The sequence below is a fragment of the Solenopsis invicta genome, chromosome 10, assembly GCF_016802725.1.
Source record: "Solenopsis invicta isolate M01_SB chromosome 10, UNIL_Sinv_3.0, whole genome shotgun sequence".
In the NCBI taxonomy this organism is placed as follows: Eukaryota; Metazoa; Arthropoda; class Insecta; order Hymenoptera; family Formicidae; genus Solenopsis; species Solenopsis invicta.
Window position 1 is genome coordinate 4,093,705 of NC_052673.1, and position 16,595 is coordinate 4,110,299.

Genomic DNA, 16,595 nt, shown 5'->3' on the forward strand with positions numbered 1-16,595 from the left:
AATTTAAGAAAAAGTCATATATGTATCTTTAGTAATTTCCCTCATACAATCAATTGGTGCAATCAGTTTTCCTCTACAGTCAATTTTTAATAATTTGTTGAAACATTTACTCTTGCAACATGCTTTCTACGTCATTAATATTTTTTATATCTCAGACCTTTTCTAATTGTTATTTTTTGACTATCTTTGCTGATCTGGTCATAGGCTTTAACAGGTTCATGCTTATATTTTAATTGTGGAGAAGAATTTTTAAATCTGTAAATGCAATTAGAAAAACAGCGTTTGTGAAAATAATTTTAGTCGTTAAAAAGGATATCTTCAACATCTCCTTAAGTCCGTCAAATGTGCAGCACACAATTTGAGGAACCTTGTATATATTTGTAAACTTACTTAGAAAATATTGAACATTAAGGTCTGCTTTCAATCAATATGACCATTTTTCGTTCTTCAAATGTGTTGATATATTTCCCGCTTTTAGTATTTAGTTTGTATTAATTTCTTTTTTTTATGATTTGCCTCTCTCATCAGTAAAATGCAGGATGAGATGCTAATCGTCATTATGGGTAGTAAAAGAATAACATTTTTAATAATCAATTTGACAAAAAAATAATAATTAGAAAGTAATAATAAAAGTTAAAGTAAAGAACGGAAAATAACGATTCCGAGTATTTAATAGATTATTGTGGATGAGCGAGAACACATTAAAATGTTATTAGAGATGAAATGAGGGTAATTATTTACTATAGGGGACCCAGCTCTAATCATGTTGACTTTGACATGTGTTATAAAGGCAAGGATACTGAACAACTTTTCTTTATAAATTAATTGACGCTTTCCTATAGATTTTGAGATATATTTAGAGAAAAAAAAAACAGTTTTTTTTAATTATTTCAAAAAATTTATTTTAGAATAAAATGTGTCAAATAAAAAATAAAGCTTATAAAAAACTCTACAAATACGGTTTTATACATATTTTACCTAACTCTAATACGTCAGTCGTTATAATCAAAAAACCATTTTAAAAAAACTCTGAAAATTTCAAATTTTTACATGTCGTACAGAGAACGCCTGGGTGGGGGACAGGCTCCGTTCCTCCCCCGCCAACGCGTTCTCTGTACCATATGGGTACAGACATTCCACGCCAAACGTATTTCTTATTAAGTGTGTGAGTATAGGTGTAGTTATTACTGAAAATGAGTTATTAATGAAAATAAAAATAACTTATTTTAAAACAGCTTTTCTATTACAACTAAAGTATTGAAATTAAACAAAATATGTACCTTTTTGTAGAGCTTATCACAAGCTTCATTTTTTGTTTGATCCTTTTTTCGTAAAATAAATATTTTCTAAAATAATTAAAAAATAACTGTTTTTCCTTTCTCTAAGTATATCGTATATCTCGAAAACTATACGAGAGCGCCAATTAATTTATGAGGAAAAGTTGTTCAGTAACCTTGCCTCTATAACATATGTCAAGGTCAACATGATTGGAGCAGGGCCCCCTATAGTAAATAATTACCCAGATTTCAATAACATGGATTATTATTAAAATCTATTTAAAATTGATACATATTTTTTGTCCAAATATTCTATATCTATTTGTAAATTAATGCTATTAGCTTGCCATTTATGTGCAACATTTCTGATACTAAGTATTTCTTAAAAAGCGGTTTTTATTCAAAATTTTAATATTATTCCAGTTACATTTGTAAGTGTAATGCAACTTGGTCACCGAATGGATAAGTAGAAGTAGACATGTTGATTTTTACGTTATGTTATTCTTTAAAGTTTTCTACACATTTGATTACATTCATTACATTTGATACATTCAATTTTGTAAACTACATTTTTCTTCCAATTCAACGGAAGGGTATTATTATGGACCGTTTTTATGAAATCGCTGAGCTTATTCACATTATTATATGTTAATTTTATTTGAGTTTTTTACTGTTAGGATAAATCTGAAATTTTGAAAATATACGGAATCGTGACCCAGTGTAGAGGATTGAAATCACTGTGTGTAGAATTCTGTTTTTATATATGTTTCAACAAGAAATTTTTTAGACGAATGTTAATTGTGTTAAAAATAAATGTCAACGAATAATCATTGTCCAATAAAGTATTGATAATAAATTCCAAAATATTTTATGATATTTTGAATGTAAAAGCAGAAAGGTCCATCTACCAGGCTCATTATAAGTAATGCCTCTTTTTTAAGAGGAAAAATGTCTCGACAAATAATTCAAGTACCTACTTGAGTAGGTTGGGGTTATCAAACTTTAGTATTATCTTTGATTTTAAGATGTTACTTGCAAAATTGGCAAAACAAATTTTGTTGTTATTAATAAATCAATAAACATGGCCAAAATCGCTGTTTTTGGACTACTTAAACCAATTTATCTCAGCAATCCAACATGATAATGGCCAGATTTGAAAACAGCACTCAAAATTACGTAGGAAATAATTTCTGTTTTCCAGAACGCTAAAAAATATCAAAACATTACAAGCCTGTATAACGTTTATAATTCTACAATATTTATACCTATTGTTCATAATATGTTAATATTTATTGTATTAAAGTAAATCTCTTATTTAACGGCAAAATAAAATTTATATATAGAAATAAATTATCACAACCATCTATAACATTTTTCAAACCAGTCAAATTTTAACAACCAATAATACAGGTCTACAAAATTTAGAGAGGAAGTCTTGGGCTTCGAACTTTGAAAGATGTTTCTATATGATTTTGATGTGCTGAAAACGACTACGTCGTTCTTTTTTTTCACCATCCTCTAGTTTTTAAATAATTGCGAAAACAGTTTTTTTTAATTTGATTCCTGTATGATTTTTTCTGGCTAAAGAAAAAAATGACAGCGAGGTCAGCTTTATGTAATTTTATACAAAAGTGTTCGCACAATACACAAAATATTTTTTCACATATTATGAAAATGTTTTTTGCAAATCGTAAACAAAAACTTTGATAAAATCATGGAAAAATGTAAAAAAACAATAAGTTTTGAAATATAAAATTAAGAATTCAAAAAAAATTTTTTAAATATTTGACCATTCAGGCTTATAGCTGTATGTTTCTAGTTTAAATTTTTTTTTTAAATTAATTTCCTACTATTTGTTAAAAAGTTATTGAATTTAAAGCTCCTAAGTCCTCAGCCGAGAACTCCACGTTAACGGTAGCGACATTCCGTCGCGGACAAAATTAAAACTAATAGACGTGAAACGTGACAGATTGACGATGAGATGTTGTCATGCATGTCATTTTGTTATTATGTGTTTTATTGTAAAAATATGACTTGTCTCGTATTTACCAAATTCGTAAAAATAAACCGCGAATAAAGTTTCTTTGAATTTTATACATAAAAGCATATTTTTTACTTTTTTCAATAGCTATCCGCGTGTTTTCCTGTCTGAATAGGCGTTACTTTACGTGCTTTTTACTGACTATTTAATAAATGTGTATAAAATCACACGGATAAGTATAGGCACTAAGATCTAGCTGCGACTGAAGAAGACTTTCTTATTATCATTGTGTTATTTACTGATTGCTAAGCGAGAAAAAGGATAGTCTTGACTAGAGACTCTTATAGGATCTCTAGTCTTGATCAATATTTAGAAGTGTTTTAAAGCCATCTGATTAGAATGTATTATCGAAATTATCTTTATTTATAAATGGCATGTCGGAAACTTAGCTTAACCGTGTGTTTTCCTGTTTCAATAGCTTCACTTTACATGCTTTTTACGACTATTTACTGACTGTTAGGCAGAAAAAGGAGTCGTGACCGATATTTGGAAATGTTTTAAAGCCATTTGATTAGTCTGTTTTATCCAAATTTGCTTTATTTACAAATGACACGTCGGACAAAATTACATGTCATTTCACGCCATTTCTCGCTTCTGGCGTCATGACTTCAATATGGCCGTAGCGAATATTCAGGAGCCTTAAAGCATAAATACATCCCGTGCACGTCATCTACAATATGCGATATCTCTCAAATCTGACGGACTGTCATCAAGCAATAAAACTCAAGGAGTTATAAAATTATATGAGAGCATGTTGTGTATAATTTTTTTGGTCACCGAATTTAAAAATAAACAAATAAAAATGGTGGATCCAATATGAAAGATTAGAATTTTAAAAATGTATATAAATAATATGAAAATCGTATCTGACAGTTTTGTAAGTTTCTGATTACTGCTGTGTAATTACAATTGTTCAATTGAAAATAGCGAATCTAATATGGCGACCTAAGTTTCAAAAATTCATTGGAATAACTTAAAACTGTATTATGTATGTTATACATTGAAAGACATTATGCTTCCTTTAATGATTTTTGTGTAGTTTACCTGCTGTTTTAAATTCTTTGTTTACTTTTTGTGACAATAGAAATTGTACATACAGAAAAGTAATTTTAGCGTTACCCATCCTGTACCACGTGGAGATATCATCTCATTACAGAACATGATTCTTACGCTAGGATGTAAAAATATAATAAAATTTTAAGTTATTGCGATAAATTTTTGAAACTTATGACGCCGTATTAGATCTGTTATTTTCAATTAAACAACTGTAATTACTCAGTAAAACTTACAAAACCACCAGATATCGATTTTCATGTTATTTATATGCATTTCTTAAATTCTTATTTTCTATATTGAATCCGTTATTTTGATTTGTTTATTTTTGAAATCGGTGACCAAAAAAACTGTACACAACATGCACTTAAATAATTTTATAACTACTTGAATTTTATTTAATAGCAGTCCGTCAGTCCTGAGAGGATGTCGCGTATTGTAGATTTCGTGCGCGGGAGGCATTTATGCTTACATTTAATAACATTTTAATAGATAGGAAATTAATTTTTAATTTAAAAATGATTAAACTAAAAACATACAGCTATAAGCCTAAATGGTCAAATATTTTTTAAGAGATTTCTTCTTTCGAATTACTTGATTTTATATTTCAAAACTTATCGTTTTTTTTACATTTTTTCATCATTTTATCAAAGTTTTTTGTTTACTTCTGCATAAAACATTTTCATGAGTTGTAAAAAAATATTTTCAGTATTTCAACATTTCTATACAAAATGCCGTAAAGCTGACCTTGCTATCATTTTTTCTTTAGTAAAAAAAGAATCATAAAGAAATCAAATTAGAAAAAAAACTGTTTTACAATTATTTAAAAATTGGAGGACGATGGAAAAAACAGATAGCGTAGTCGTTTTCAGGGCATTGAAACCCTATAGAAACATCCTTCAAAATTTAAAACATAATACTCGTGCTAAGTTCTGTAGACCTGTATATTTACCAAAGAAAATGTTACATTTACTTTTAAATATCTTTGCTAAAAAAGAAAGTATCCCATTTTGTCCTAGTTATGGAACAAAATGAGATAAATGACATGTATTTATAGCAGTATATTTAGATATGATTAATGTCATGTAATCTAATGATTATTTTAGATTCTTAATAAAAGAAAAAATAAATTATTTCCGTTTCGTTAAACATAAAGTTTTGTTTTACTTGTATAAAATATTTGTGTTCAAATACTAACAAGAAATAAGCGAGGATTAGAAAATCAGTTTTTAATTTAAAAAAATTCTGCAAATATCTTGAAAAATGTTTATTAATTAGGTAAATCATTATAATAGCATGGCCCTTTATTTTCTAACAAAAATTTAAGTTACAGTTATTCAAAATCAGATAGCATGCTGTAGAAAAAGATTTTTTACAACTGCTGTAAATTAATCATTATGACTGTGCTAGTAGACAATCTGTATCATAATTTTGAAAACTGATTTTCTAATTCTTGTATATTCCTTGCAAGTGCATTTGCTCCACAAGTGCATTTGCTCTCTTGATACATTCCATGCCGCATTCATCTCTGGTTTCTCTTGAAACATTCCTTCCGCATTAACAACTCACGTGGAAATTTTTGTTCAAACCGTTTGATAGTTTACGATAGTGTGACGATAAAAAAAGAAATGTAATTATAAAATAATGTTTTATATCAAATGCAAATACATAATTAAAGAGTACCCTAAAAAAACCAAACAAGCATAAAAAAAATTATATTTTCAAGAAAATTCCATTTTTAAATCATGCATTAAATATATATGGTTATTTTTCTCTAGAAATACACATAGTAGGTAAAAGAAAATAGATTTTAATTGATATTCTGAGAATTTATTTAAAAGAAAAGGTTTTTGGATTTTTTGAGATTTTGGAGAAATTTTATATTTATTATTTATTTATTTCAAACCTTTTACTTTTATCTCTCAAACATAAAACTTTGCAGCTATATTGGGACAACATTGAAATTTTATTGCAATGCAATATTTTAAACCCATTGCTAAAATTACCTCATAATATAATTATAATAATATAATGCAACAAAATTTTTTGAAACATATTATGAAAACAAATTGTTAAGTTTTTATATATGAATATTTATATGCACATTTTCTATCAAGCTTGAAAACATTTTTGTGTTTAATTATATTATTGTGCTCTATTGAATCATTCACCGATTTTGAATTTCAATAAACCTTTGCTTCTATTGTTAAATCAAGAAACACGGCAGTGTCTAGCGCCAAATAAACGCATAGCATGATTTATGATCGTATTCAAAGTTTTTCCTTGTAAAACGATGATTTCTTGTTATTGTCTGTTTTCGTCTCACATACTACATTTTACTCTATGCAAAACAAAAACAGACAAAAACAAGAAATCTTCATTTCTTAGGGAGGGACTATGAATACGGGTATTAATTCACGCGAGCCAAAAAATGCGTACTAAAATTCCATTTCTTGAATTTATCACAACATATCAATGCGATTTATTATCTATGTAATGAAAATTGTTTAATTATTATAACTAATAAAATCTCGCACTTACACCCAACGCGGCTTAATTATATTATTGAACTCCATGAAAATATTTGCTGATTTTGAATCTCTCTCTCTCTCTCTCTCTCTCTCTCTCTCTCTCAATAAGTCTTTACTTCTATTATTATAATTTTATACTTTTTATGTTGAATTTGAACATGAGTCTATTGTAATTAATCATGTGATACTATTTTTGAAAGAGCTAATAGCACTAATTTTTATCATTAAATTAATTTTTTTGTTTGTTATGAAGTATTAAAGCAATATTGTAGGAACTTTCGCAACATTTTTACAAAGTTACAATAAAATATTTTCGCAATATTTTTGTGTTTTTTTTTGTCTTGTATAGACAGTTTTATAACATTAATAATGATAAAGAGGGAAATATTATTTAAAGTATAAGTATATGTTATTCATAATAAGACTTTTTCATTCTTTATGCACAAAGTTTTATAATTTGCTTTTAATGAGCTTTGCTCATATTTCTCCTTCTATAAATATAGTAATTTTTTGGACATATAAGAGACATAAAAACAAAGTTTTTGATTGATATTTTATAATCCATTAAGTAAGAATAAAAAACCTCTGGACTTATTTGATTCTATCAGGAATTTTATATTTACTATTCGTCTATGTTTGCTGTTTTTTTATTTTATTCTTAAAACAAAATTGTTGGCAATGTGACGCTAATGATAAAAAATAAAGAATGATTTGGTGACATAACTGAAATTAAAAAAGAGAACTTATTTGGTTTTTATAGAAAACTTTTTAATTATGAAGCATTATTGGTACATTAAGTCTCTTTTACAATAATATACTTTCTTTTACTTTATATTAATGGTACATTTTAATCATTGTAAAATATATTTTACTTAACAAATGTAATAAACGGGGTTGTCTAGTAATTATTAGAAGAAGTAATAGTAAACTTTATAAGTTAGTAATTTTTAACTTAACTGGTTAATTTTAAATAAGTTAATATTTAAATTAGTTATTTTTGAAACACATAACAGAACATTAAATTATTAATTTATTCCTTTAATTTTTTCTAAGTTATATAAAAACATACTTGAGGAGAAAAGAGTGATATGGCATCCATTTTTATTTTATTGATTAACTTTGTTTATTATCAATATTTTATATTAAAACATGAACGATTATATTCGCTATAGTATTTGTTAACAGATTTTAGACTGAAAGTAAATATTTATTACTTAGGACGTGATTTATAAAAATGTGACGCATTGCGTAATCAATGGAAGTAAAAAAGTAGTGATAATATGACTGGCTCCAAAATAATTTTAAAAAATTAGTTTAGTTTAAAAAAGCACACAGTATTTTGTTAAAAATATATACATATATTTCTAATTTTCCGTTGTTTAGAATTTTGATGATTTAAAATTTGTCTGTGTTCAGAGACTAGGGATATTATTAGAAATATTTTATGTTCAAAATTAAACAACAAACATAAAGTGTATTTAATGTTACTGAACATCGACTTTCAGAGTGACAATTGATTTATTAAAGAGAAATATTTCGATACATAAAACTTGCTTAAAAACCATATTTAAAAAATTACATGTTATTGTTTAACTCGAAGTGTGTACAATCAAGTAAAAGTAACATAACAAAACTTTCGAAGTACACATTCATGTAATACGCTAAAGTTTAACTCTTAAACATATTCGATCCAAAGAATTACGTTAACACATTACTCGTTTGGTTGACTCTACTTAAGTTTGAAAAGCTTGTAACGCTGGTACTTTCTCGGTGTCGGTTACGGGATTTTGGGTTCAGGAGCGGATGCTCGGATGTGCTCGCCGGATGTCCGGGTTCGTGTCGAAATGATAACGCCGTATTTTGGTAGTAAAAATGAAAGTGGTCAAATATATTTAGCTATACTTTAGTACAAAATGAAATTATACAGTTCCGATATCGTTATCGGATAATACTTAGCTCCTTGTACAACCTTACGGCCCTCAATTGCGCGGTCGTCGGCCCGCGGGAAATCAAGAGAACGATCACGTGGTATTCGAATAGTGTCGCGGCACTTAACTGCGCGGTCGTCGGCCCGCGTGAATTTAAGAGAACAGTCGCAACGTATTTGCGCGGTACTTAATATCTAAACGGAAAGGACTTTAGACAGCTAGGAAACGGACTTAACAATTCGGAAACGGACGGACGGTGACTAGGCGCTTTGCGCTCGTAAGTAGCAAGCGGGGTTGCTCGGTTCGACAACATATATCTATATACATAGTTCGCGGCGGAACGTGCGATATCGGAACGGATTCGCGGTTATCGCAATGTAACGACTCGGATGAGTCGTGTGATCTACGGACGGCTTCGGTTTACGCTCTATGCGTACGGTATCCGTTTGTTAGAGTGGCCGCGCGGCGGTCCACTCTAATGGCGTGCTCGGGGCCCGATTGGCCCGTGCGGTTGACCGGTTACGGTCTCGGTACTCGACGCCCTCGCGCTGTGCGCGGGCTGTCGACGGGGTCGGCCGGTTCGGCCTCATCTCGCGGGGTTAGCCCGGGAGGTACGGTGGCGGACACTGGAACGGTGTCGGCGCGGACGGTCCCCGAGAATTCCCGGGGACACTCGGAACGGTCTGGTCGGGGTGGCCGGACGACGAGAATGCCCGTCGTCCGGCCGGACGGTCCGGATTGGCCGCGTGACAAGAATGCCCGTCACACGGCTGATCGGATTGGATGGCCTGCGCGACGAGAATGCCCGTCGCGCGGCTGAGCGGATCGGATTGGCCGAGCATACCCGGCCTCGGGGACGACGGTTTTACCCGTCGCGGGAAGGTTGGAACGAGAATGCCCGTTCCCGAGGAGGTGCTCGAGAATCCCCGAGCTAGGAGGCGCCGAGTATGCCCAGCGCTGGAAAGGATCCGATGAGATCGGATGTTCGGACGGATCTCTTTTACGCTGCCCGCTGCCGGCTTATATATCGTTCCGCGCGACTGGACGGACCAATCAGCGCGCGCGGACGGGCCGGCTAGAGTGGGAGCGCTTTCGGAACGCGGCGCGTAGCGCGTCGGTCGCGCGCGGTAGCATGCGGTGGTCTTACGTAAGCCGATTGCACGCGCGTGGGTCTCACGCATGGTGGAAGTATAACATGGTGTGCTCAATTTGGCTAAACCACGCCCCTTTTCACGGCAAAGTGTCTCTTATTCCTGAAGGCTGCCAACTGTGAAAAAATGAAATATTTAATGTCGGAAAGTTGCTGAACCTAGATGGTCGCATCTTTGTCACATGTACGAATGCGTGCATTGCGTCTTTTTCTGTCATACCAGCGCCGCCAGCGTCATTGCTCCAATTTCAGCGCCTTTGCTTCATAGCGTCCATAGCGTCCATAGTAACAACACGTATTTTTAGGTTATTTTTTAAACTTTATTGTAAAATAAAGTGAAAATGGTACGTTGTGTAGTGAAATCGTGTAAAAATTGCAACGAAACGTGCTTGCCGGCGCAAGTAAGCTTTTTCCGATTTCCGGAAAATGCAGTAATGCGTGAAGGCTGAATTCAGAGAATCGGAGAGAGTTTTATGCCGAAAAATATTAAGAATGGTAAGTCTTATTAAATATTATTAGCCAATTTTTTGTAATGACATTATTTCCATTACAATTTGTATTACACACACACAGGCACACACACAACATTCCAATACTGTTCCAATAGAAAATATTGTAAATATTCATATCTTAATAGAGCAACCTAACCTAACACCAATTACTTGATATACATACTAACCAACAACTTTCTATTTAATTATCTTAACTTTTGCAATAATTTTAAAGAATAGTACATTAAACTGATGCAATATGTTTCAAGATAATTTAAATGTACATATCATGTATACATTTATACATATTGTCGAAATTAAAATAATTTAATAGGAAGTTACATAGCACACATCAAGTGCTTGATGTAAACTAGGACAATTGTTAACTTATTAATTGTTAGTTAACTTAACTATTATTCTGTCATTTGAATTTTCAGCAAATATACGCTTAGCACACTTCACAGAAGATTTGTTTGTGAGAAGTAAGAAGATTTGACCTCCTATGGACATTCGAAGACGGTCGCTTTTGCCGAGTGCAGTTCCAACATTATTGTTACCAAAAACGGAAAATAGGTAAACATGAATAAATAATAATTGATGTATTAATTACTGAAAAATACATTCCTTTTTTTGCATAACATTATCAAAGTAACATTTATGTTTTCTATTTTAGTGACAATGAAAGTAATATGGACTTCAAAGTCATAGCCGAAGATTTTCCGCTTCCCGTCACGAAAATGTACATGCAGTCTTCCGAGTTACTCGTCAGCCCTGATGATCCATCGAATATACAGGAATGTATGATAGATGTAGAATCACCAGGGTCGATTTAGAAGGTAAGAACAACATTGAACGATTACTGATGATAGTAATTTGCTATCTTAATGTGCCACGAAATTCTTGGTATATACAATAAACAATAATGTTTTGTTGCATTATTACAGTAATTGAAGGCTGGAGGAAACATATGCAATGTGTCGAACGCCACCAAAAACAAGAAAAAAATGAAAAAAATCAAATAGAACTTTTAGCTCTTAGCTTTTTAACTTTGAAATGTATAAAATAATAAATAATTATGTGTATCTAAAAACTGTATAATATAAGAATTGTGTATAATAAATTATTATATTTATCATGAAACCTGCATAAAAAATAATGACTTATTTCTACACATTTTGTCGGTAGAGATTGTCTTAGTCAGTTCATTCGAAAACAGCAACATATACCTCAAGCATAAAATCAATGAATATTATTTTATTTTATTTAATTTAACTATCTCAACTATTTTTTTCTTTTTATTCTTAATGAAACAATATCTTCAATTTTCAATAATTTCTTATTTACAAAAAATTGATATTCTGTAACAATTTGTGGACTTAATAATTCTATTTATTTCTTGTTTTGGAAAAAATTCTTGTATATCAATGGTTGTTTTTAAAATTTTTAAGAACTTTATTTTTTATTATTAAAATTATCGTAAAATTTATTACGATATTTATATTTGTAGTGTTATTTCAAATATTATTTTATTATTAAATACTATTAATCTTTATATTTTACACAAACTGTTTAATTTTTATTAATTTTTTACAATGAGCGCAGTTAGTCTTTCGTGTCGTGTTGTATTTAATAACATTTATTTACAGCGGTAACTATCTACAAGAAAAGAGACAGAGTGAAAATAGAAAACGTCCGACAAAGACAGTTATATCAGGTGTACAGACTTTAGAAAGTGAAATACTTCAACTTTTCACAGTTGGCAGCCCTCTGGAATAAGAGGCAGAAAAACGACAGAGAGCGCAGATTTTAGAGAAAGAAGGCTACAAATTGAGCACACCATGCTATCCCTTCCACCATGGTCTCACGTAAGATACACGTGCTCGGCTGCGGTGCGTTCGACGGTTGGTCGGTCCGGAGTGGCGGCACGGTGGAGGGGCGTATTGTTACAAGCTATTTTGGTTTCAATAAATATTTTTCAATAATCTTTTTATTTAAATAAAAGTTTAGAATCTCAGAAATGTGATTGCACAATCGGTATTGCCGAAAAATGATTTATATGAAGTTATAAAGGAAAAATCACAAAATAAAATTAAAACAATGTTCAAAAATTCATGTTTTCTTAAAATTATATCTTTGCAACAAAAAATTTTAAAGACTTTAAAATACGGCGTTTTAAAGCTAAAGAGTCATACTAAAAAAAATCTTATGGCATTGTCATTACTTTTACAAAGTATAATTATATAATAAGGTGAATATGAGATATATTGGGTGTACAAAATCTCCTTTTAATACAAAAATCATATCTTTGCAACAAAAAATTTTTATAGGACTTTACAATACGTCGTTTTAAAACTGAAAAGCCATACTTTCAAAAAAAAGTTATGTCATTGTCATTCCTACTGAAACGTGTAATTAACGTATAATAATGTAACAAGACGAATATGAGATATTTTTGATTAACTTTACTCTTAAACACATAAGTGGATCTGGGAAATCTTTCCGAAAAAACTTTACTTTTGTGCCATTTTATTTTAGTTAAGCAATAAAGTTGGTCAATTGTAGCAGTCGATAGAGGAGACTTCAAACTTTTTTTCCACTTAGCCCGAATCTTTTTTCTCAATCTGTCTTCATACAGTAAGCGATCAAAAATCTAGAGGAATTTTTAATACGTGTTTAAGGGTTAAGATGTCTAAAATTGGAAATTAATGTTTTATGAGATATTTCGGATCTCGCACAGAAGATCCCTTCTTCACATTATTATATAATATTGTAACTTTAGACAGTAACGTACGCGAACGAATCTGTTTCAATATGTTTTGTCTAGTTTTTTAAATATAAGATTACTCATATAAAAATTACACTCACACACTATATGAGTCCCATTGACCCAATCAAAACTTACTGTCATGCCGCTCAAACTCTAGTTCACTAAAAAAGTTTAATATCAATCGAAACATATCAATCGAAAGGGGATATTTCAAACTTTTTTATATTCTGGTCCAAATCTTCTATTTCTTCACACAACAAGCGATTGAAATTTCATAAGGCTTCTCCTAGATCCATTAATGTGTTTAAAGGTAAAAAAGTAGTGGTTAAAAAAGTTTAATAAGAAAATATGAATAACTAAGTGTTAAAATATACCTTGTAAAAGTTTAAAAGTGTTCAAAAATAAAAATGCCTTATAACAATTGTTAGCTTTTATGTATTGGTATATTAACGCCATTAAAACACGACAAGGTACTAAATTTATAATTCCATAAGTTATTGTTAGAAATTATTACCTAACAACAAAGATAATAGGGCTGTAAGTAGCTGTAATATCCACAGTAGCCATAATATCTTTTTCTCCTCTATGTAAAAGAAATTGAAAATAACGTTTCCATAAATTTGAAAATTTAATTTCCAAATAAAATATTAAATTTATTTCATGATATATGTATATTGTAAATGTTTCGTTATTTATATTAATATGAATTTCGAAAATTATGACATTTTAACTTAATATAAACAATGTTTTTCAAAAATAACTTATAATTTAATATAAGCTAACTTAATCTTAACGCATCTTTTAACTGTGTTAGAGTTCTTCATGCAACTTTAACGTAACTAAATTAATTTTATAAGCTATTATTTTTAATTTAGTTAAAAACAATATTATTTTACCTTAGTATATAACAAAAGTGCCATGAATCCGTGTAGATCTACGTAGTAGATAATATTTAAAATAGATATAATACTGAACGTGTTAAAAAAACATTTGAAAAAAACAGATATTCGAAACATAAGTATGAAATTGTATAAGCGGATGCCATTATAAAGAATTTCTGTTCAGGTATATTGTTTGTATAAATGTCCCATGACAATGTAGCTAAGATCTGCTTCTTTTAACAAAAGTTCAGAAATCTTGAAGTAATTTGTAGAGCAACTATCAAACACAAAGAAACAGCCAGATATTATTACATAATAAATATTAATTGTATTATTTATTGTTTCTTATTAAAACTAAATATAATATAAGCAATTAAAATTATAAAAATATTATATAATCAGTTTATATCTTATTATGTACATTACCAATTGAAAATTATTTAAAATTTATTAAAAAGTATTCATCTTTTTGATAAAATAAATTAAAAATAAATGTAATAAATTACAAAATAAAATGCAAAATGTGATAAACGTAATAATATATGACGTTACTATAAAATAATTTATTTCTATAAATTAAAATTTTTCATTTGTTAGCGTAAGATATTAATAAAATTCTTATTAACATTAGCTGAACTATTTTGTCACGCAACACTATATATTTATCTTTTAAATTAATATCATTGAAATTATTTTTAGTCTTAAATAAAAGTTACAGAAACAAATTAAATCACGGAAAACAAAGTGATTGTTTATTCGACGAATTATTTATTTATCCCTCAAATTAGATATATATATATATATATATATATATATATATATTGAAAATAGCTATTTTTCTTAGTATCAGATGCAATACCTGATTAATTCCTGCTAATTTCTTTCAATCATATTCTTCATACTTATATTTAAGAGAGGACCAAAATCGTAAAAGCGTGCTTTTAAATCATTGTATACAAAAAAGTTACATTTGTATTGTAAATAAGAAACAGATGTTTATCTATATATAAGAAATACTTATTATGAAAAGTACTGCGATTTTTAAATTTGTAGTATATAATATACGAAATGTTCCAAAGAAATTGTAATAATGAAATATATATATATATTTGATTTAAAGAAGAATCTATGAAATATTTAATAATATGTAAATCAGTCATCAATCAAACAATCAAATATGTACATATATGTCTTTGTTAATTACTCGGCTTGCTACCTAATTGTGACACAAACGCACATTGATTTTTTGCATCCATTTGATACTGAAAACGTAAACCGTTCTTTTAATTATTTTTGTTGAAAGTAGCCTGAATTTAGATTGAAACGTTCGAATCTATGGTTTGGATCTTTCGAATAAATATGGTTTATACACCGGTATGCACTAACAACCTTGTTGTACTTCCATTAACCCGTTTTATATTCATTTTTAATTTTGTGAATTTTTAAGTCTTTAATATGTTCAGAAGTTCTAATATATCAATAATAATCCTCTTAGTAAATTTTTAGTTTTAATTTACAAATTTTTTTAAATACAGTGATACAAATAATAGCAAATTGCAATTTAATAATTCGTAAGGCCAATAAGATGAGCAAAAATTTGGATATTAATCAACATCCAAATTTTTGCTCGTCTTATTGACATTACTTAATAATTTTTAAATCCGAGCTGTTTAGATGTTTATTTAATAATTCGTAATTATAATATTGACAATAATTTCATGCTCAATATGATAACAAGTCAAAATAATAATAATTAATTGGTTACAAGCCCAACTAGATTTTAATGCTAATAATTTATTGGTAAACAGAGATGGTAACAAACGTTTCGACCGCTATGCGGTCATTTTCAGTGTTTAAATTACATTTATTAGTTTTACAAAACAATTTATTAATGATGTTATTAGTACAATGTATTTGAAAAATCATATGCATCACATTACGTGGAGAAACATACCTTCTTCTTTTGCAAGTCCTATTGTCTATAGCGCACATTAATATTGATATGAGGAGTAGTTAAGTTATTTTAATCCTACAGGTTATGATATGAAAAGTTTTTCAGCCTGTGATGCAGCTAACAAGGATGACTGAAACGACCTTTAATGAACTACATTGTATTAATAATATCATTATGATAATGATTTTATTAGTATGTTTTGTAAAATCTAGCTGAGCTCGTAACCCATTAATTGTTATTATTTTACTTAAATAATTTATCTTACTTTCTGCTTCTGTTTATTCTTGCATTCTCATAAATGCAACAATAAAATCACAATCAAAAAGTTTTAATTTATTAATAATTCCTATATTATTTCATGTATACAAGGTGCGAGAAAAGTTCCGGGACGGCGAAATATCTCGAAAACTAAGCATTTTAGGAAAAAGTGTTTCAGACAAAAGTTGTAAGGTTTAAAACGATCTATTTACTGATCTTATCAGTTTGACCTTGGATGGCGTCGCCAAGGTCAGATCGAAATTA

At 29.6% G+C, this 16,595-nt stretch overlaps 1 pseudogene; it reads left to right on the forward strand.

Annotated features, from left to right (window-relative positions):
• The window catches only part of LOC105203565, a 38,625-nt pseudogene that overhangs the window by 688 nt on the left and 21,342 nt on the right, over positions 1–16,595 (forward strand).